Source organism: Lactuca serriola, chromosome 5, assembly GCF_051521515.1.
Source record: "Lactuca serriola cultivar US96UC23 chromosome 5, Lser_US96UC23_V15, whole genome shotgun sequence".
NCBI classification, from domain to species: Eukaryota; Viridiplantae; Streptophyta; class Magnoliopsida; order Asterales; family Asteraceae; genus Lactuca; species Lactuca serriola.
Window position 1 is genome coordinate 320,135,917 of NC_136412.1, and position 24,470 is coordinate 320,160,386.

Consider the following 24,470-nt stretch of genomic DNA (forward strand, 5'->3'; position numbering starts at 1 on the left):
GAAAGCTTAGTGTCACAAATGTCACACCTCAATGGCTCACAAACACCAAGAGCAAGAGGATGAAGAAGGATAAGAGGAGAGGCACCCAAAATCGTCTAGAAACCCTAAGGAATCAGTTAGCCACGTTTTTGGTGCCCTATGGGTCCTTAAATACTGAGGCTATTAGGGTTATCTAACAAGGAAACCCTAATTTGACTGCTTAGGCCCTAAGCAGCCCATGGACTCCCTCCTTAGAAGCCTTGGATGATTTCTAATGGGTTTCCCCATAGAATTCATCCACTCCTCTAATATGGAGTCCATTAGCCCAATATTCAATTATCACACAATTGATAGTTCTCGTCCCTTAAGTTTAATTAATCTCTTTTAGCCACAAAATTAATTCTTAATTAATTATTGACTAATATTAATTAAACAATATGATTTCTCCTTCAATAAATCATAATTAATCATCTCTCTCCATAATTCATCCTATCAAGTTGCTTTAGTGAAGGAAAAGGCAACCCAAAAGGACCATGCACCATCGGGTCAAGTACATACCAAAATAGTTATGGACTTAGACACTAATCCAACAGTCTCCTACTTGGATAAGCCTAATAACTATTCTGCGTATGACTTCAGATCCTGATCCGCAATCGTAGCTTTCAAAAACCACTGTCAACTCTGATCTTATCAGATACGCATCCTTTAGATAAGGGATCATATATATTCCTACATTCTAGATATCGTATAGACGTGAGACATGGATTGAAATCATTCTCTCAGTCTATGTGTTGTTTCCCAATTTCTGATTTACGACGACTGACAATAGACTACAATTGAACAGATCAACTTAGTCCCGGCTTGGCCAAGCGCTTAAGGTGTCATCACTAAATCATCAAGGGGACCACATATATCGCTTTTATCCAACTTTGGATAAAAGGAACGGATAAACTTCGAATCAATGCTCGCTTGGACTCACTCACAAAATCACACACAACAATACGTTTTATAACACCAATTTACTGGTGCATTTACATATTATCAATGTGCAACCGACTCGCAAGATACAACTTACACATCTCGGTTTCATGAATATAAGATATTATCATCTCACCAATCACTCATGATAAAATCCATGAAGCGATCCAAGTGAGCGTGGGTTTATTCCAATACTATAATCTTATAGCCGCACTCATGAACCTTGCAGAAAACTTTTGCTATGTCTAAAACACTTTAGACAATCTACAGTCAGATTCATAACAGTCTTCTTTCATTCCTACTTCTAAAGAATGAGCGACTGTGGAGGGTTTGAATAATCTTATTATTCGGGAAGTCAAAACATGCAAAGTGAAACACAAGAATAATATTAATCCTGTATGGCCTCAAACCTTTGAGTATAAATAAAACATTTTATTTAATCACCATATTGATTACTCATCATTTGTTGTTTCGGGTAATCAACTTCTTACTTGAATTATAACAGCAATTGTCCCATGCTCTTAGCATGCACTCTATGTTTACCTATGGTCCTTAGTTTGTGAAATAGTGTAATTGAATAACATTTTCAATCACACTCATTTCACAATTCCTAATCCATTAGTGTAAGAATACAAAATTCTCACCACAACTACAATATGTTAGATTCTAACATTTTATGCAACAGTCCTTTCGTAATGTCATGGCGCCAAAGTCACCAAGACTTTGCCAATGAAATCACAAAGTGCTCTATTTGATATTATTACAAGACAATTCCATAGTCATGAAGTCTCACATTCAAAGTACATTCCTTTGAACATCCTTCTTGCATAAAAGTTTCTAATCTAGACATTTATTCTCGATATCCAACTCCCAATATGGAAACATTTCCATATTTTCCATATGACAACTCATTCTAAATGGAATCTTATCTATTCATAATAATGTCAATATGGTCCATCCATGACTATACTTTCAACTGTCCACAAGCGACCAATCCTTGGCGAACCTTAGATTGTCCTTGGCAGTTGTTTAATTGTTTTAGTCAAAACCGGTTCTATTTCCTTTTTCCCTCTAAATGCCCTAGGCATTTGGAATTTTAAGAACGGTCGAATATTACAGCGTATGCAATCGATCCTATACCCGAAGCGTGTGGAATACGATTCATAATGAAAAACATGGTACTTTAGAGTAATGGCTAAGCAAGAGGATAGTCATACACCAGATGTGGGTGGAGATCCTCATCTTAATGAGGGAGATACTCCAGTATCCCTTCGTGAGGAGCGACTTTTGGATAAACTTACTGGAGTTATTTGGCAAACTCTCGAACAACACAAAAGGGATAGTGGTAAGGGTAAAGAGAAAGCCACCAGAGAGTCTTCAAGAGAGAAAGCGAAACGTCCCTCACTGAAAACTTTCAAGAGTAGTGGCGCTACAGAGTATTCAGGTGTCCTTGATCCCATTGTTGTTCTTACTTGGATCCAGAACACAGAAAAAGTATTTCGTATCTCCCATGTGGTTAATGAAGACACGGCTAACTATGCTTCTGCAATGCTCATTGGGGAAGCCTTGGTCTGGTGGGAAGCGGCATTTGAAGCTCTTAACGAGTATTGTGACAACCCAAAAATTTCCTTTAGTTTTAACGTCAAAATTAAGTACGTCAAAAATTAGCCAAATTTATCCCAAAAATATTTTTGACCGGAATTAAACCCGTTGGAATATTTTAAATAATATTCGTCAAGCAAACCAAAAGTAAGGCGGTCTAATTTTAAAAATTGTCGTGTTTAACGGTAGTCGTGAAAAACCCCGTTCGCGGTTGGTGTCGGGTGAATCCCCAACCAGGCTATAAACCCCACCCTATATAAGGGTTGAGTGGGTTTCATTCTAACCCTTTTCACACCTTAGGAGTCTCTCTCTACTTTCTCTCTCTATCCTAACTTGTTGTTTAGCTCATTTAACTTACAAATTCGTGTTTAAATTACCCAAACCCTCAAGAACATGAGTTTACGGTCCAAGAACACTCTTGGACCATAAACACTCATAATGGGGTTTTAATGCCCAAAAACCCTTCCAAACCACTTCTAATGCTTAGTTATGACTTAGGGGCTTACATGAAAGGACTTAGAACACCAAAATCTCATCATATGGGGAGTAAACATGAGTTTACGGTCTAAGCATATTCTTAGACCGTAAACCCATCTTCATGGACCATAAACACCTTTTTGGGTGTTAAACTACCCCTCAAACACCTCCAAAAGCTTCCATGAGTGCCTAGAGCCTTGTAATCCTTCATTTGATGCACCAAAACATATGATTCATGGACAAACATGAGTTTACTACCGTAAAATCATGTGTTTAAGGTATTAAACTGATGGGTTTTGAGCATTCTAACACTTCCTAAGTGTACATGCAACCCTAATAACCTTGGATCTATGTTTGTCTAATTATCATGCTAAGTTGAATTCCAAGGCTATATTCCTATCTAACATACATGGGGAACAATTTTAACTTGAATAATAGATAGAATAACTTACCTTGATGTTGCTTGTGTTCCTTGAAACCTTGTGAGCCTAGCACCCCAAGTGTGATGCCTCAAATGCTTCACACAACACCAAATGCTTTTGGAAAGACCTTTGAGATAATACACACTTCTTAAAATCGGCCAAGCCCTCTTGTTTTCTTAGTGTAGCCGATTTTGGTGGAGAATATGATTCTTATATAGTGTTGACACATCTAGGGTTACACCATGTAAACCCTAATGTGTCATGACTCTTCATTTCCATGACCCATGGGTTTGTAACTCCCATGGAGCATCCATGGAGCATCCTATGGGTAGAACCCAACTTGATAATCCATGGAGCCTCTTAGCCCACTATACAAGATATGGATGATTTACATAATCAACCCATATATTTAATTAGTTCTCTTTTGACCACTTAATTAATTCTAAATTAATTATTGATCAAACTAATCAAATAATATTATTAATATATTAGAACTTATAATATATTAATAATCTACAAGTGTTATTTCTCTCATTTAGTCTATCCAATTGCATGGTGCCATGCAACCCAAATGGACCATGCCGGGTCGGGTCAAGTACATACCAGAAATAGTTATGGACTTAGACACCTTATCCAACAGTCTCCCACTTGGATAAGTCTAATAACTATTACTACAAGTATGACTTCAGGAACCGATCGGCAATCGTAGCTCTTTTCAAGGTTTCTCGGAACTGAGAGGATGATGGTACGCCATTTAAGATAAGTGATCATATAATCCTCTGTTCTAGATATCAGCCGGACAAATACATGGAACACTGTCTTGCTTATTGTCCAGCATTTATTTCCCGATTTCCGATTTGTTTGACATAGAACTTAATTGAACACATCAACTTTAGTTCTGACCGGGCCCGGTACATGGGTCAAAACAAAATCATCGAGGGGCCCAGATATTAGCTTCTAATCCAAGAAGGAACAGATAAACTTCGACTCATATGTTTGTTCTACCACTCATTGAATTACACACAAGAGTACGATTTATAACATTGAGTTACCAATGCGGTTTCGTACAATCAATGCATAACCAACTTGTAAGTAACAAATCATATCTCTAGGTTTGAAGACTTATACGATATTACCGTTTCACGATCACTCGAGATAGAATTCCATGAAGTGATTCCAGTGAGCGTGGGTTGAGTCCAATGCTCAGGACTTATGAGCACTCATGATTGTTGTAGCCTTGTCCAAGACCTCTACAACCAAACATGACAGTCTTGATTCATACCTACTTCCGACATATGACTGACTGTGGAGGTTTGAATAATATGTTATACCAAACAAAAATTATTCTGGAAGTCAAAACATGCAAAAGAAATATAGTAAACGATCGACAAGAGATAGCAACACCTTACTCATAAATAAAACATTTTTTATTCATCATCAAATGTCAATTACACTTTACAAATTTCGAGGTTATCTAACTACTAAATCTAATATCATCCTTCAGCCCTATGCTCCGAGCATGCTGAAGATGCTTAACCCGAGTCAGTCCCTTTGTGAGGGGATCTGCCGAATTCTCATCTGATGATACCCTCTTTGCCACGAGGAGTCCTTCTTCGATCCGATGTCTGATGAAATGGTATTTTCTGTCGATGTGTCTGGATCTCCCGTGATCCCTTGGTTCCTTGGCTAAGGCAACAGCACTTTCACTATCACAGAAAATTTCCATTGGCTCTTTAATAGCTGGTACAACTCCAAGGTCTCCAATGAAGTTCTTCAGCCATATTGCCTCCTTTGCTGCCTCGCTAGCTGCAATATACTCTGATTCACAAGTAGAATCTGCCACTGTCTCTTGCTTGGAACTCTTCCAAGAAATTGCTCCTCCGTTTAGGGTAAAGACCCAGCCTGACTGAGAGCGGAAATTATCCCTATCAGTTTGGAAGCTAGCATCACTGTACCCTACTACTCTCAAGTCATCACTCCCACCAAAGGTAAGGACCCAGTCCTTAGTCCTCCGTAGGTACTTGAGGATATTCTTTACCGCAGTCCAGTGTGCCTTGCCAGGGTTCGCCTGATACCTGCTAACCATGCTCAAGGCAAAGGCTACATCGGGTCGAGTACACGTCATAGCATACATGATCGATCCTACAGCCGAAGCATAAGGTGTTCGACTCATTTCTGCTCTCTCAGCCTCAGAGCTAGGGCTTTGTGTCTTACTCAATCTGGTGTTACTCTGGATGGGTAACTCTCCTTTCTTGGAATCCTGCATGCTGAATCTCTTCAGCACCTTATCCAAGTAGGTACTCTGACTAAGTCCAATTAGTCTTTTACTCCGATCTCTCAAGATCCTTATCCCTAAAATATAGGCAGCTTCATCAAGGTCCTTCATAGCAAAACACTTCCCAAGCCAGGACTTTACTTCCTGCAGGGTTGGAATGTCGTTTCCTATGAGTAGTATGTCATCCACATACAATACCAAAAAGCTAACTATACTCCCACTAGCCTTGACATACACACAAGATTCATCTTCACTCCTAGTAAAGCCAAATTCCTTGACCTTCTCATCAAAGCAAAGATTCCATCTGCGGGGTGCTTGCTTTAATCCATAGATGGATTTCTCAAGCTTACACACTCTATTAGGGTACTTGCTGCTGACAAAACCTTCTGGCTGACTCATGTAAACATCTTCAGCCAACTTTCCATTAAGGAAAGCGGTTTTGACATCCATCTGCCATATTTCATAGTCATGAAATGCAGCTATGGCTAGCAGAACCCGAATAGACTTAATCTTGGCTACCGGAGAAAAGGTTTCATCATAATCCATTCCAGGAATTTGAGAGAAGCCCTTTGCAACCAGTCTAGCCTTATAAGTGTGTACTTTACAATCCATGTCGGTCTTCTTCTTGAAGACCCATTTGCACCCTACTGTCTTACGACCTGGTACATTTTCAACCAAGTTCCAAACTTGATTGTCATACATGGATTGCATCTCGCTATCCATAGCCTCTTTCCATTTAGCAGACTCGGGGCCTGCCATGGCTTCCTCGTAGCTGTTAGGGTCATCTTGACTTACTAGTGTCCCATCACTAATAAGTGTCTCACCTTCTGCAGTAATATGGAATCCATAGTAATGCTCAGGTGCACTCCTAACTCTCGTGGAACGCCTCAGAGGTACAGTTTTGTCAATTGGCTCAACAGGAGTTTCCTCCTCAAGTTGAGGGCTAGTGTTCGAAGTTCCTTTACCGCTTGACTCTTGAATTTCTTCAAGATCAATTTGCCTCCCACTGTCTCCTTGGCTTATAAACTCTCTTTCTCGAAAGACTCCTCTTCTTGCTACAAAGACCACATTGTCACTGGGTCTGTAGAAGAGGTAACCAAAGGATTGTTGTGGGTAACCGATGAAAATACACCTCTCGCTTCGAGGTTCGAGCTTATCATGAGTCTCGCGTCTCACGAAAGCCTCGCAACCCTAAATTTTGATGTGGTCTAGTTTAGGTACTTTACCAGTCCACATCTCGTGAGGAGTTTTGGCAACTTTCTTTGTAGGGACTAGATTAAGAATATGGGTGGCAGTCTCTAAGGCATACCCCCAGAATGAGATTGGTAGCGAAGCTCGACTCATCATGGAACGAACCATATCTAACAAGGTTCGATTACGCCTCTCAGCCACACCATTCAACTGTGGTGTCCTGGGAGGTGTCAATTGTGAGACTATCCCACATTCCCTTAGATAGTCGAGGAACTCTGAACTAAGATACTCACCACCACGATCGGATCGAAGCATCTTAATGTTCCTGCCCAATTGATTCTCGACTTCCTGTTTAAATTCCTTAAACCTTTCGAAAGTCTTTGACTTATGCTTGATCAAGTAGACATATCCATATCTACTGTAATCATCAGTAAAAGTCAAATAATAACGATTAGCATCCCTTGTGGCATGTTTGAATGGTCCACACACATCCGTGTGTATAAGGTCCAACAAACCTTCACCCCTTTCACATGAGCCTGTGAAGGGTGACTTTGTCATTTTTCCAAGTAAGCATGATTCGCAACTATCATCTGACTTAAGATCAAACGACTCCAAGACTCCATCCTTTTGGAGTTGGCCTATGCGTTTCTTGCTTATATGTCCAAGGCGACAATGCCATAATGATGCTTTATCCAAGTTATTATTAGTAGTAGAATCAATACACAAAACATTATTTCCTAAGTTATCTACAACAGACACAGCTTCATACACACCATCACAAGGTAATGCTTTAAAATAAAGAACATTATTAAAGAAAACATCAATAGAACCAACTTCATTATTAAACGAAAAGGTAAACCCTTGTTTGTACAAAGCATGAAAGGAAATAATATTTCTTGCCATTCCTAGCGAGTAACAACATTTATTCAAATCTAAACTAAACCCACTACTTAGCGATAAAGTATAAACTCCAATCTTGGTTACAGGTGAAGCTTTCCTATTCCCCATGATCAAGTTTATTCTTCCTTGCTCCACATCCTCACTTCTTCTTAGTCCCTGCAAGTCACAACAAATCTGAATACCACAACCGGTATCAAGGACCCAAGATTTAGAATGGGGTGAGTTATTAGAAATGATAGTGTAAATACTTGCATGGTTGGGTTTAACTTTCCCATCCTTCACATCCTGCTGGTACTTTGGGCAGTTCCGCTTCCAATGAGCCTTTTCATGGCAATAGAAGCATTTAGCCTCTTTTGGGTCAGAAGAAGGAGTAATGAAACCTTTCTTGCTTGAAGAAGAGCCATCAAGGGTCCGAGCCTTGGTACCCTTCGAAGATCTCTTTCTCTTCCTCCCTCGACTTTTCCCGATTGCCAAAACCGGAGTTGAGTTTGGAGTAGGAGTGATAGCAACCGACTTCCCCTTAAGACCTGTTTCTGCGGTCTTGAGAAGTCCCTGAAGTTTGCTGAGGGTGACTTCTTCCTTGTTCATGTGATATGTCATGCGGAATTGATCATAGCACGATGGTAAGCAGTGCAAAATGATATCTATTGCAAGATCCTCCGGGAAGTTCACATTAAGCTTCAGCAAACGATCCACATACCTTTGCATTTTCTGCATGTGGCTCGTGACGGATTCCCCGTCCTTCATCATGGTTGTTATCATGGAGCAGATGATTTCATACCTCTCTTGTCGTGCACTTTGATGGTATCTTTCCATCAAATCTTGGTGCATTTCATAAGGGTAGAAATCTTCATAAGACTTTTGGAGTTCCGCTGTCATCGTGGCCATCATGATGCAAGCCACTTTCGTAGCATCCCTTTCATGTGCCCGAAAGTCAGCGATCTCCTGAGGAGTTGCAGTGGTCTCATAAATCTCCTTAAGCTCCTTGTCAAGGACATATTCTTTGTCCTCGTAGCGGGTAATCATCCTGATGTTTCTGATCCACTCATTGAAGTTGGATCCATCAAAGGTGACTTTCCCATACAAGTTCATAAGGGTAAAGGAGCCATTAGGATTAGAGCCAGAAGCGTTGTTGAAAGACATCTGAAGAGAAGAGAACAAGGTTAGTTTAGATATATAAGAGAGTCCTTAATAAAACACCCAAATGTAATATTAAGGCTAGGATCCAATCACAATATAATATAACTTAGAAGAGGTGTGTTGTAATCTAAGCTATATCATATTTGAAAGGTAGGTGAATGACGATTCACCAATTTCCACCACGAAAACCGCAATATTTTAGTATTAGGTTTTTGAATGGTTCTTGGAAATTCCTAGATTCTTTGAGATTCAATGAACTTTTCAAAGGCATGTTTCAATCTCGAGTGTGCCCTCCAAGTTTTGTGACTGGGATACCGAGGATCACAAAACGAGGTGTGAAGTAACCATGCAAATCACTTGGTACCCTTAAAGTTTATCACTCAATCGATGTGCCGGTAAACCACACACGCTCCATCGATACTATAATAAACCCTAAGTCACCCTTTACCTACCTTGTTAAGTCCAAGTTAGTGTGCCGGTTAACCACACACGCTCCACCAACGACTTAATCAAAGTGTAAAGTGTAATTTCATGGAATAGCACCTTATTCACATTTTTCCTAAAGTAACTAAGATTGGGAATTTAATAAAACATTTAGTTACTTTATAATATTCATCATACTTTGAATGAGAATTTGTAAGTCCTTGTCTTACCCGTTCGGCTAACGACCCTCCACCGGTCAAGCAAGCGGTGGGTGAGAGTGGACACCCATTAAGTCACCATTTTATAGGCAACAACCTTATACCCACCTTATAGACCGGCTTCGTGAATGAGGCGTACTAGCGGTAAGACGACTTTGTTCTTATACATATATATATATATATATATATATATATATATATATATATATAATTATTAAATCATAATAATATAATTATAAGGGTTGAATTTTAACTTTTAAAATTCTAGGGGTTGGAACTAAAGTTTTAACTTAACTTTACTTGTTCCAAAACTTGAGGGCAAGTTTTGTAAACTTTCAAAACTTTTCATTTCTTGTAACTTATGAGTTTAATAGAGTAATAAAATGAGGACTTTTCATTTTTCCTAACTCTTGTGTTCTTTTAATGGTTTTTAATCCAAGAGACTTTTGGTTTTCCATAACTTGAGGACAAGTTATGGACTCCATTAAAACACATTATGATCAAGAATTAAACTACCACATAGGTTACAAATAATTCCTATGATCATCTAAACATCATAAGAACAAGAATATGAATATGAACACCTTCAAGAATCAAAATCACATTTAATCTTTGTAATTTTGATAACTAGTTGTTGTAAATGAGTTAGAAAAGTCATTACACCTTCTAAAACAAGTTTTCAAGTACCAAAACAATTTGGGGTAATGTTTCTAATCCATTTCCAGCAACTGAAGTCGAAATTCTGCACTCTGTCGACCCTACTCGCCGAGTGCATAAACCTACTCGCCGAGTAGGTTGAAGATTCAAGTGAACTCGACGAGTCCCCCCATGGACTCGACGAGTCCAGCAGTCAGACAGCAAGTTTTTTTTTGACTTTCTTCTACTTTTAAGCACAAATAACAAACAAACAAGCCTAGGCTCTGATACCACTGATGGGTTTTGAGCATTCTAACACTTCCTAAGTGTACATGCAACCCTAATAACCTTGGATCTATGTTTGTCTAATTATCATGCTAAGTTGAATTCCAAGGCTATATTCCTATCTAACATACATGGGGAACAATTTTAACTTGAATAATAGATAGAATAACTTACCTTGATGTTGCTTGTGTTCCTTGAAACCTTGTGAGCCTAGCACCCCAAGTGTGATGCCTCAAATGCTTCACACAACACCAAATGCTTTTGGAAAGACCTTTGAGATAATACACACTTCTTAAAATCGGCCAAGCCCTCTTGTTTTCTTAGTGTAGCCGATTTTGGTGGAGAATATGATTCTTATATAGTGTTGACACATCTAGGGTTACACCATGTAAACCCTAATGTGTCATGACTCTTCATTTCCATGACCCATGGGTTTGTAACTCCCATGGAGCATCCATGGAGCATCCTATGGGTAGAACCCAACTTGATAATCCATGGAGCCTCTTAGCCCACTATACAAGATATGGATGATTTACATAATCAACCCATATATTTAATTAGTTCTCTTTTGACCACTTAATTAATTCTAAATTAATTATTGATCAAACTAATCAAATAATATTATTAATATATTAGAACTTATAATATATTAATAATCTACAAGTGTTATTTCTCTCATTTAGTCTATCCAATTGCATGGTGCCATGCAACCCAAATGGACCATGCCGGGTCGGGTCAAGTACATACCAGAAATAGTTATGGACTTAGACACCTTATCCAACAGTCTCCCACTTGGATAAGTCTAATAACTATTACTGCAAGTATGCAAGTATTAAACATGTATAGACATAAAGGTTTACATCGACCAGTTCATTTCCCTTGGGTAACAAGGGCATCCTTCCATTCATCATTCATAGATCAGAGACACTAGTAACTATTATAGGAATAGTTAGGAGCTTTTGTTTACTCTTTCTAGTATGAGAATTCCAAAGGAGTCAGTTCATTCGCGAGTCTATATCATTACTCCAGCGCCTCTAATTGAATCCAGAATACGAGATGCATCTTCAGGAAGCGGATTTCCCCGTTGTTAGGTTGGTAACCAGAGTCTCCTGGAGGGAGAGCGGGCATTGTGTGTATAGATCTATACGAGACTGACACTCCCACACCCTAACTTCTAGCTACAGTCCACGACCTACCAAGCCAAGGGGTGAAAAATGTCATATTTATTCCGACGCTTGCAGGGCGTCAAGTACTCTAGTGTCAATCAGTATGGTTGCGAGTATCTCCACGTTTACCTTATAATTCATGGCCTTAAGGTAACGAGAATTTAACACTGTATTCTTGAAACAACACTCTTAGTATTACTACTTTGTTTTAGACCTTTCTAGCTATATCGTTCATTTGATACTGTCTGAGGTCTATGTTTCTTTGTTTTAGACCTTGCTAATTGTATCGTTCATTTGATACTGTCTGGGGTCTGTGTTTCTTTAAAGTCAAATACCGTATTTTGGTAATGATAGCATTGCAGGGAAAATTTCTCTTTAAAACATAACACTGTCGAGTCTTGGTAGAAGATTGCTTTTAATTAGAAAATATAGGATTTTCTGGAAAGGACGCTAGTACACCGTAGATTCTAAACTACTACTTTTTATAAAGTTATTTTGAATAAAATGCTTACTTACACAAATGACACTAAATACTTATGAACTCACCAACATTTATAAAAATGCTGCTACTCGCTTTCAAAATAACTTGTATTCTCAGGTCAGCAATAAACAGGTACACTCGAGAGCTTTTGTGAAGCCAGCCTAGAACCGAGCTGCATCTATACTAGTTTCTGTATTACTTTGATATCTCTATAAAATGTAACTTATGTAAAACTATTACTATTAATGCAATGGTTGTTGTACTTTGATTACTATACTGCATATGTTGTGATACTTGACATGACGTCATCCACCCCAGAACGTTTCTGTCGTTTCGGTTTTGGGGTGTGACAAGTATGACCAGGAGAATTTATCTTGAGAGATGTTTGAAACTCGCTCCATAGGAAAATATTGTTCTCTAGATATGAGGAGAAGACCGGAGAAAGAGTTCCTCGAACTTAACCAGAGAGGAATGATTGTGACCGAATATGAAAATCAATTCAATCAAAGGGCACAGTTTGCTGCGAAGTATATCCCGAATGAAGACGATAAAAGTCAGTTATTCATGGAAGGATTACGGTATGAAATCTGTGATTTCGTGAACAACCGGGATATTCTATCATTCGATAAAGCTGTTGAGTATGCCTGAAAGTGCGAGCACAACTTAGAGATACGTGGTGCCACTCTTTCTGTCCCGAAGCATCCACATGTTGATCGAATTGTTTCGGTTTCCCCTATTCCATCGGCTCGATCTGCTCGCTCTGATCCTAGCACAAAAGTACAATCTCAGAGCGCCTTTCGTGGCCGTAGACGGTCACAATTTTTTCTCTTCAGTCGAGAGCTCCACCACCGTTCCAGAAATCTGGAAAGAGCCACCAGGGTCAATGCAGAATAGGAAAAGGACCAGTGATTTACTATGGATGCGGAGAAATGGGTCATATGAAGCCTGTTTGCCCAATGAAGAATGTTACATGTTATGCTTACGGTGTTACTGGCCACAGAAAGCGTTTGTGCCCTACTCTTACCAGCTAAATGGTGGGAAGTCAAGCTTCCGTTCAACAACCGGTGGGTACTTCAACCCAAAAAGAGGAGGTGTCAAAAGCTAAAGGTCGTGCATTCTAGATTACTACAGTGGAGGCACACGAGGACCTGAATGTTGTGACTGATACATTTCTCGTCAATTCTAGACATGCTCACATCTTATTTAATTCTGGTGCCTCAGATTCTTTTGTGTCTCTTGAATTTGCACGTTATTTTCAAATTTCTTGCTATGCACTCGTGCAACCGCTTTATGTAGATACTGCAGGAAGTGTATCATTACTTGTTGATAAAGTCTATAGATATTGTGTCATAGAAATTGAAGGTTATAATTTTCTTGCCAACCTGATTCCTATCTCCTTGCCCAACTTTGATATCATTCTCGGCATGGATTGGTTGTCAAAGAACCGTGCAAAACTTTTGTGCTATGAAAATATGGTACACATTCCTATCGAAGGGGAGGATACTATTTATGTCTACGGTGAACAAAGACTTAAAATCTTAAAAATAATCTCTTTCCTAAAAGCTCGTAAATTTATATCGAAAGGGTGTTCTACTTATCTGGCATATGCAATTGATATCTCAAAAGAGGGGAAGAAAATGGTAAATGATTTTCTTGTTGTTAATGAATATCCAAATGTATTCCCCGGTGATTTGCTTGGAATTTCCCCGGATAGACAAGTAGAATTCCGAATTGACCTTATGCCTGGTGCTGCTCCGATTGCAAAGATTCCTTATCGTCTTGCACCAACTGAGATGAAGGAAATAATGATTCAACTGCAGGAATTACTTGACAAGGGCTTTATCCGACCGAGTACCTCTCCTTGGGGTGCTCCGTTATTATTTTTCAAGAAAAAGTACGGGTCGATGCGAATGTGTATTAATTTCCGCGAGCTAAATAAGGCAACTATCAAAAACAAGTACCTACTACCTCGCATAGACGACCTGTTTGATCAACTTCATGGTGCTAGCCATTTCTCGAAGATTGATTTGAGGAATGGCTATCATCAGTTGAAGGTACACGAGCATGATGTATCAAAGACCACTTTCCGTACTCGATATGGGCATTTTGAATTCCTTTTCATGCCATTTGGTTTGACAATTGCTCCTGCTGTATTCATGGATATGATGAATCGGGTATGTCGTCCAATGCTCGATAAATCTATCATCGTATTAATTGATGATATTCTAGTTTATTCCAAGTCTGAAGTTGATCATGCCATTCATATTCATGAAATGTTAGAGCTTCTACGAAAGGAGAAGTTATATGCTAAATTCTCAAATGTGAATTCTGGCTTCGCCAAGTTCAATTTCTTGGCGATGTGTTTTCTGGTGACGGTATATCCGTAGATCCTACCAAAATTAAAGCCATTCAAAATTGGGAAGCACCCCGTAATGCTTCTAAAGTTCGCAGTTTCTTGGGTCTCGCAGGGTATTATCGGAGATTCATTAATGATTTTTCACACATGAAAAGAAGTCTTACATGAAAAGAAGCAAAGTGTGAATGGGGGTGAAGCCCAAGAAAAAGATTTCTCAACTTTAAAAGATCTTTTGACTCATGCTCCAGTCTTATCACTCTCAGAAGCTGATAACGATTTTTCTGTGTACAACAATGCTTCAAGGTTGGGACTCGGTTGTGTGTTGATGCAACGTGGTAGAGTGATAGCCTATGCCTCAAGGCAACTAAAAGATTATGAAAATAACTATCCCACTCATGACCTCGAGCTCGCTACAGTGGTATTTTCCCTAAAACTTTGGAGGCATTATTTTTATGGTACAAAATACCAATTGTTTACCGACCACAAAAGTCTCAAATATATATTTAGTCAGCAAACTTTGAATATGTAGTTGCAGATACACTTAGCAGAAAGGTTTATCCTACTAGTGTGTGTTATGTTATTACTTACACTACAGTAAAGTTCACTATTCTTTATGAGCTAAAAATGGAAAGTAGAGGCGTTAAAGCCAGAAAATGTGAAGAAAGAATTGATGGTACATTATGCTGATATTTTACTTGATGATCCACACGGACTGAAAGTATTTAAGAATCGGCTATGGATTCCAAAGATTGGAGGATTGAGACAGAAGATTTTAGATGAAGCCCATAAGTCTAAACTATCAATACATCCAGGTACTAGTAAAATGTACGAGCTGATTATTGGTGGCCCGAATTAAAGAGAGACATTTGAAGATATGTGCAAGAATGTATCGTATGCTTACAAGTCAAAGCAGACCACCAAAAGCCATACGAAGTCCAAAAGGTATTAGTGTCCCCGTGTGGAAATGGGAAGAGCTGTCCATCGATTTTATTACCAAATTGCCAAAGACTGCAAGACATAATGATAACATTTGGGTAATTATCGACCAACTGACTAAGAGTGCACATTTTCTTGCCATGCGTGAAACAGCTCGAATGGAGAAATACATACAAGTATACTTGAATGAAATTGTAGAGAGACATGGTGTGTCACTAAAGATTATTTCAGATCGTAATACTCGCTTCACTTCTCATTTTTGGGCGAGTATGCAACGTGAATTGGGATCTCGTGTTGCTCTCAGCACAACTTATCATCCCCAGACAAATGGTCAGACGGAGAGAAAAATCCAAACAGTGGAAGATATCCTTCGTGCCTGTGTCTTGGAGTTTGGTGGTAATTGGGACAAATACTTACCTCTTGTTGAATTTTCATATAATAACAGTTACCGCACTTCAATTAAAATGCCACCATACGAAGCACTGTATAAGCGTAAATGTCGTACTCCATTATGTTGGCGTGATGTAGGACATAAAATCCTTGGTGGGCCTGAAATGATTCAAGACATCACTAATAAGATTCAAATTGTACGAGAAAGAATGAAAGCGGCCCAAGATCGACAAAATTCCTATGCAGAAAAGAGAAGACGACCCATATAATTCCAGGTGGGTGATTTTGTAATGCTGAAGGTATCCCCGTGGAAATGCATTATGCGATTTGGGAAGAAAGGAAAATTGAGTCCTAGATTTGTTGGCTCTTTCAAAATCATCCAGAGAATTGGTAAGCAAGCATACGGTTTGGAATTGCCTAAAAATCTAGTAGGTATTCATGATGTGTTTCATGTGAGTCATCTGCGTAAATGTTTGAGCATATATGATGAAACGGTTCCGTTATCCGAGGTGAAACTGGATGACAAATTAAGATATGTAGAAGAACTAGAAGAGATTATAAATAAGAGAACGGTTGATTTGCATAATAAAGAAGTGGATTTAGTGCTTTTCAAGTGGAAACATCATCGAGGCCCGAATTATACTTGGGAAAATAAAAACAAGATAAGAGAAAAATATCCTCACTTGTTTAAATCGTCGTGTTTTCGGGGACGAAGTCCTCAAAAGGAGGAGGTATTTGTAACATAAACTTTACTAATATTGTTTAATTATCATGTTTCATATGATTGTTAGTTTAAAAAATGAATATTATTAGATATTATGTTGTTATAAACGATTAAAGTAGATATTTATAGTAAAATAGAATTGTAAGCATTAAAAATTATTATTTTTCAGTATGGTTTTAAGCGTTGAGTTCTAACGAAATAGTTTTATAATATTTGAAGTTAAACCAAGTTTAGAATTATTTGGAAGGTACTGAAAGTGATAGGGAAGTCGTATGTGATTCCGATCAAAAAGTCAACTATTGGAATTAACGAAAGTATAACGTCTAAGTTGGAAATAAGTAAAACTGAATTTATTGGCAGATATTTTCTATGATATTCTTATTGGAAGTTGTAAATTATCTCGTTGGAAACGTATAGACAAAAACCTAATCGAAAACGGAGTCCCGAGCGAAAAGTTATGCAATTTTTAGTGTTTAGGGGTAAAACAGGTACCCAAACTGGGTCAAACCCGACCCAACTCGAGGTTTTACCCATTGAAACACGTTTTTGAGTCATTTTCTGCCATTTTCAGTTCCTCACCATCCCTATGAGAGATTTTCACCTACATGATTAATCTTGAACAAGTTTTGAAGATTAAATCAAGATTTGAGTGTTCTTAAAGTATCAAGTCTAGTAATCAAGGTATAAACTTTTTGGATTAACCCTTGTAATTAGTGAGTTATTAAGAGATTAAGGTTTGATCGAAGTGGGTTTACCACTAATTTAATGAAATTAGGCATGAGTTTATCTTATTAACCTAAAATCTTAAATGGAAATCAAGTAACTACATTTAAACTTGAGAATTAATCATATGGTTTAAGAGTACGTAATTATTGAAAATTAGTAATGAAACCCATGGTTTATACTGCAATTAGAATGGATTACAAAAAATATTCAGTGTTATCTGTAAAATAAGAACTTGGAGATATTGATCATTAGGTTTGAAAGGACCTTAGATCAATCAATCTATCAAACAATGACTAATAATAATAACAGAACAACGAAATATCACAAAGAGCTTTCACTAAGAATGATAATCTCACAAAGAGATTATTGTTCGCACAAAGTGGCTATTAGGGTTTGTGAAAGACAACGCCTTCACAAACCCGTACAAAAGATTATATAGAACTATTATAGACAATCCCTACAAATCAGGAATGTTCCAGCTAACTAATATATGATAACTATGGAAACAAGATAAATACTAAATCTATTACATATAAGACAATATATACTGAACAACTTTTATGCTGATGCTGATGCTGACGCTGATACTAATGCTGATGGATCAGTTTCAAACATCATCATATTATAAGGTTCGACCTTACAATCTCCCCCAATATGATGATGTTCAAAATAACAGCTATACGAGAACACCTCTGGACAAAAATTCTTCATACTCAGCTTCAGCTTCTATTTTCACAGGCCAGTAAGGACTATCCAGCAGGTCCTGTCTTCTATTCAGCAGCTCCATAGCAATCAGTATGTGAAACTCTCCAGATAAATCTTGATGACTCATGCACATTTGTCTTAAGCCAACAAGATGTGCTGTTGGAGCTCTTGGAATTTCTATGGTGCGCTGAAAGCACATTCTTCTGTTTTTATCGAGATAAAACATTCCATGTTCAGGAACAAAGATGAACTTATGTTGAACCGGCTCAACACCGATAGGAAGAGATTTGTTTATTCCTTCAGCACCAAAATTTAGAACCAACACATCTTCATCATCAACTTGAAATCTGGTCCTTTAGATTCTAGGAACTGATGAACTTTGGCCTTGCTGCTGAGAGTGCTGTATAGGAACAAGATCCAAACGCTGAACTTTCTTGATCAGCAAATGGAGAGCACATGTCAGTTCTGAAGAGAGAGATGAAGTTTGCTTGGATGCTAATTCGAGTAATTCCATCCATTCAGAATATCCGTATCTGATCAGCTCATCCCTCTTGACAACTTTAGTGTATGGATGTTGAGGACCTTGACGAGTGATCAGCAATGTAAGAATTTTTTCATTATGAGGTTTAGAAGCTTTAACTTTGATGATTTTATCACTACTCACTAGTCGTTTAAGGACATCTTGAAACCTCTTTCGATCAATCCTGTCTAGAACATTTTCAGTCCTTGACTTGCTATTACTGGGAGGAGGCTGAGAAGATTTGAATTTGGACTGATATTCTAAGAACTTCTGCATCTGAGCTTCAAAGGATCCTTTGACCTGAAGTTGATGCTGAATGAGAGATTCATTAGCTTGAGCAATATTCTTTAGAAGCTGAGCTTGATTGGCTTCATTAAGAATTTGCTTAACTTGATCAGGAGACATGTTCCATTCAGTTTCCAAGTTGGATATGCTGACTATGGACTTAGGTTTCTTGCTAGGCAGAGAAGTATCAGTGTGTGAAGAAGCCAAATCAGTATCTGCTGCCTTGCGCTTGTGAGATAGAGGTTGAGTATCCTCACTAGCTACATCTGAATCTTCTCCTTGGACTGGTATAATAGGATCAATGAATTTCATATCTAGCATTTTACCTTCATCATCATGTTCATCTTCATTATCCTCTGCGACATCTCCTTGAGCTGGAATAGTGGGAACAATAAAGTTCATGTCCAGGATCTGACACTCATCATCATGTTCACTATATTCAACAAGCTTTTCAGTATCTGCTGGTCTATCAGGCTCCTCAGCAACTAGTTTATCAGACTTGTGCATCGGCTGTGGTGGCTCAGTCTGGACTAAAGTGTTGTCCGCAGATCCAAGCTCAACATATTCAGTGTCTCCCTCTTTTGGATCATCATCAGTGTCTCTCCCATTTTGATCATCATCAGTGTCTCCCCCTTTTTGATCATCATCATTTTGTGGGTCAGGGGAAGAAGTTGGCAAGAGAACTTCCTTCAGCTGATGTACATTGGCCTCAATTCGTAAAAGACGCTGACTCATGTCCCGATTCAGTGTCAGAAGCTCATTAAATGCTGAGGCCGGTATATGAAGGAATTAAGTACCTGGAACTTCTTGTGAGAGAGGTTGCGCCCCCGGAGAAGGTTGATCCCCCTGGAATGGGTTCTCCCCCTGAGATGGTTGCTCCCCCTGAGATAATGGCTCCCCCTGGGATGGTTGCCCCCCTTGAATTAGTGGCTCCTCTTGAGCTGAGTGAACTCTCTCAGCATGATCTTCATTGTTACCATCAGCTCTTTCATCAGTATCAGCGGTCAGTGAAGGAACAGTATATGGATTTGCAATCCATTCTCTCATCCGATCAGAGATGCCGATGTTAGTTTCCAACGAATCATCCTGATACATTCGTACTGACATGCGTGGGCATTGGATGGGGTTTCCAGGGTGTGAGTAGTAAGCTTCAGCGAAAAATTTATCTAGCACAAGAGCAATCCAGCGTGGAAAGGGGACATGATCAGCGCATACATTTGCATGAAGAAGTTGAACAAGTTGATCAAAGAAGAAGGCCCCATAATCAAGTCGTTTGTTGAGAAGAAGGGAACATATAACTTGTTGCTCATAAGTGCTCAGTTGATCACCACTACGAGATTTGTGACCCACACATTTGCACAGAGCACCGGTGAAGAACTTCCATCCTGGAGTCATACATTGACGCAAAATGAGAGCTGATCGAGTACCAGCCTTTGAGTGATCATAGCCCAGTTGATCAAAGAGACGTCGACAGCGTTCAATAGGTGGAAGCTCAGAGAAGGGTTCAAAGATTGGTAATCTGAGCGCAGCACTGAGAAGGTTAGTGGTAATAAAGACCGAGTGTCTTCCACGGCCAATAGTTCCGGAGATGACGTTGTTTTCATCATTGATTGTTGCAGTGTAGTAGAACTCACAGACTTGTTCGGGAAAGAACTCTGATGGAACGTCACTGATTGCGTATCGGAGTCGGCAGGAGACTAAGAAATTAACAAAGTCATCAAGTCCAAGACCTCGAAGAACATCTGGAATATCAGGGTTGAAGGCTATGTTGGTGGCTTTGATGTGTATGGGAAGAGGAGGAGAGTTTTGAGCTGGAACGACTCTTCTTGAAGTGGAGAAGAAGGTGAACAGTGATGCCGCCATTGAAGAAGTTTAAGATTCTAGGGTTTTTTTTTATTAAGCGAGAGAGAAGATTGAAGGAAAGTAAAAAGGTTTGGGGAAGAGGTGAAAAGATTTAAATAGAGAATGAAACGGTAAAAGTAATGATTATCTTTAGCGAAAATAACTGCGTATCTTGCCTGACGATCAAATCAAAAAATAGCCGTTGGGTAAATAGAGCCGTTGTACCGAAGATGAAACGACAATCAGTGACTGCGGAAGCGCTGAGATAGCTATGACGGAAAGTTACATGCTGAAAGATAGTGTGTCGTCAATTCAAGGTACAACTTGCTTGTTTAGGGTTAGCAAGGTGATTGGTGTGTGTGATAGATACTGGTTTAATTATCTAACCATCAGCACAGAGTGTCGAGTCTTTATCAGTGAGTGGTATTTCTTACTGAATCATTAGACACTGAGTGAGAAGAAGGTGAAGAGAGGATTGTTGCGTGTGATAGACATTGGTGTTTTGGTCTAACCATCGACAAATATTGTTAGATTCTCATCGGCATGTGTTTTGTCACACCGAATCACAAAATCAGTGTAAGATTGGTAAGAGTGGATAGTTGCGTGTGATAGAACTTGGTGTTTTGTCTAACCATCGGCAAAGATTGTTAGATTCTCATCAGCATGTGTTTTTTCACACCGAATCACAAAATCAGTGTAAGATTGGTAAGAGTGGATAGTTGCGTGTGATAGAACTTGGTGTTTTGTCTAACCATCGGCAAAGAATTTCAAGTTGTTATCAGTGTATGGTTTAATACAGTGAATCATTCAACTTTAGTTTAGAAGATTTGTAGAAGAGAAAGAGATAAGAGATCATACAGTGTACTCAGCATGTTGAACATCATCAGTGCATCATCATCAATACAAAAAAATATTAGTGTATAAGACAATAACAAACATCAGTAAAACAATTTTTCAATCGAGAATGATCATTCCAAGTTCACCAATGATGTGAGCATTAGTTTGAGTATCCAGGGCCTTGGTGAAAATGTCAGCTAGTTGATCGGAAGTCTTTACATGCTGTAAAACAATCTTGCCCTTATCAACGTTGTCTCTGATGAAGTGATGTCTGATCTCTATATGCTTTGTCTTTGAGTGTTGAACCGGATTCTGTGTGATCTGAATGGCACTGGTGTTGTCACAGAATATAGGAGTCTTTGTGAATTTAAGCCCATAGTCTAAAAGTTGATTTTGAATCCATAGGATTTGAGCACAACATCTCCCAGCTGCAACATACTCAGCTTCTGCAGTGGAGATAGCTACTGAGGTTTGTTTCTTGCTGGACCAGCTGATTAGTCGACTTCCAAGGAAATGACATCCACCTGATGTGCTCTTCTTGTCTAAGTTGCAACCTGCATAGTCGGAATCAGTGTATCCAAAGAGTTCAAGCGCTGAGTCACGAGGGTACCACAGTGCCAAGTTCTGAGTGGCCTTTAAGTATCGAAAGATGCGTTTGACTGCAATGAGATGAGACTCCTTGGGATTAGCTTGGAATCTAGCGTAGAGAATGGTTCCAAACATGATATCAGGGCGACTTGCAGTGAGGTAGAGAAGAGATCCAATCATTCCTCGATAAAGAGAGTGATTAACATCAACGCCGGTTGGATCAGCGTGTAGCTTTTCAGTCTTGGACACCGGAGTAGAAGCCGGTTTGCAGTCGCTGAGAGAATACTTAACTAGCATGTCAGCAATGTATTTACTTTGACAAATTGAAATACCTGATTTTTGTTGCTGAACCTCAAGACCTAAGAAGAAAGTCATCTTCCCCATCATGCTCATTTCAAACCTTTGAGACATGATCTCAGCGAATTCTTTGCTCAGCTTCTCATTTGGAGATCCAAAGATGATGTCATCGACATAGACTTGAACAAGAATCAGTTCAGAGCCTTTCTGTTTGATGAAGAGAATATTGTGAATTGCTCCTCTTCTGTAGCCATTTTCAAGAAGATATGATGTCAGTGTCTCATACCAGGCCCTGGGAGCTTGCTTCAGTCCATATACAGCTTTATCTAGTCGATACACATAGTCAAGGTGCTCTTTGTCTTCAAAGCCTGGGGGCTGTTTGAGAAATACCTCTTCTTGTAATTCACCATGAAGAAATGCCGTTTTGACATCCATTTGGTAGACAATGAAGTTCATGTATGAAGCGTATGCGAGAAACAGTCTGATTGCTTCAATGTGAGCAACTGGAGCAAAGGTCTCCTCGTAGTCGATGGATTCAATTTGAGTGAACCCCTGAGCAACAAGCCTTGCTTTGTTGCGAGTAATGATGCCATCTTTATCAACCTTGTTGCGGTAGACCCAGCGTGTTCCGGTGATTGTCTTTCCTGATGGTCTAGGAACAAGGGTCCAAACCTTGTGCCTTTCGAACTCGTTCAGCTCGTCTTGCATGGCTTTAATCCAGTCAACGTCTTGAAGAGCTGTGTGTATCTTGTCAGGTTCGGACACCATCATGAAGATTCCCAATAATTTGATCAACAGGGTGATCTCGATGTCCAGAAGCTGATTCCACTGAATTTGACGCTGAAGTGTTATTTCTGAAGGGAACATTAGTTGCAGGAGGGTCCTCATTCTCAAGAGTTTCATCAGTATCAGACAAATGAGTTGTTGAGCTAACTGCAGTATCTTGATTCAAGGAACTTGGAACTGAAACGATAGAATCAGGAATAGTAGCTTCTTCTTCAGCATGAGAAACTTCATCATATGGGCAAGAGAGAAGCTCTTGAAAAATAGAGGAAGAATGAGTTACTTTTTCATCAGTGTATGATTCCTCATCAAACTTCACATGAATGGATTCTTCAATGCACTGCCTGTTCACATGAAAAACACGAAAAGCTTTTGAAATAGATGAGTACCCAACAAAAATACCTTTGTCAGCCTTGGGCTCAAATTTTGATCTTGGATCACGCTGATTAAGAATATAGCAAATGCATCCAAACACGTGAAAGAAGGATACGTCCGGCTTTCGAACTTTCAACATCTCATATGGTGTCTTCTTGTGAATCCTGTGAATTAGAGATCGATTTTGAGTATAGCATGCTGTATTAACAGCTTCAGCCCAAAACGACATAGGAAGACCAACATGAATCATTAAGGTCCTTCCTGCCTCAGTCAGTGTTCGATTTCTTCGTTCAGCAACTCCATTTTGTTGAGGAGTGCGAGGAGCTGAAAAGTTTTGCCCAATGCCTTTATAATCTCAAAATTCTTCAAGAGTTGAATTCCGGAACTCAGTGCCATGATCACTCCTTAGCTGCTTAACTTTGAGACCAGTCAGTGTCTCATTTTTACGAATCAATGAGATAATTTCCTATGCAGCATGACTTTTCTTCTTCAAGAAAACCACCCATGTAAATCGAGTAAACTCATCCACAACCACTAGAGTATACTTGTTTCCTCCTTGGGAACGAACAAGAATAGGTCCAAACAAGTCCATGTGTAGTAAATGAAGAGGAACATATATGCTAGAACATGACTTGGGTTTGAATGATGACTTGGTTTGTTTTTCTTGTTCACACGCTGAGCACATCTTGTCTTTGACAACGCTGAATTTTGGGAGACCTCTAACTAGATCTTGATTGGATATTTTGGATAGATTCTTAAAGTTCAAATGAGAGAACCTTTTGTGCCAAATCCAGCTGAGATTGGTTTGAGACTTTGTAAAGAAACATTGCATCAGCGCCTTGTCACTTGAGAACATATCAAGAACATATATATATATATATATATATATATATATATATATATATATATATATATATCATCTTTTCTACTTGC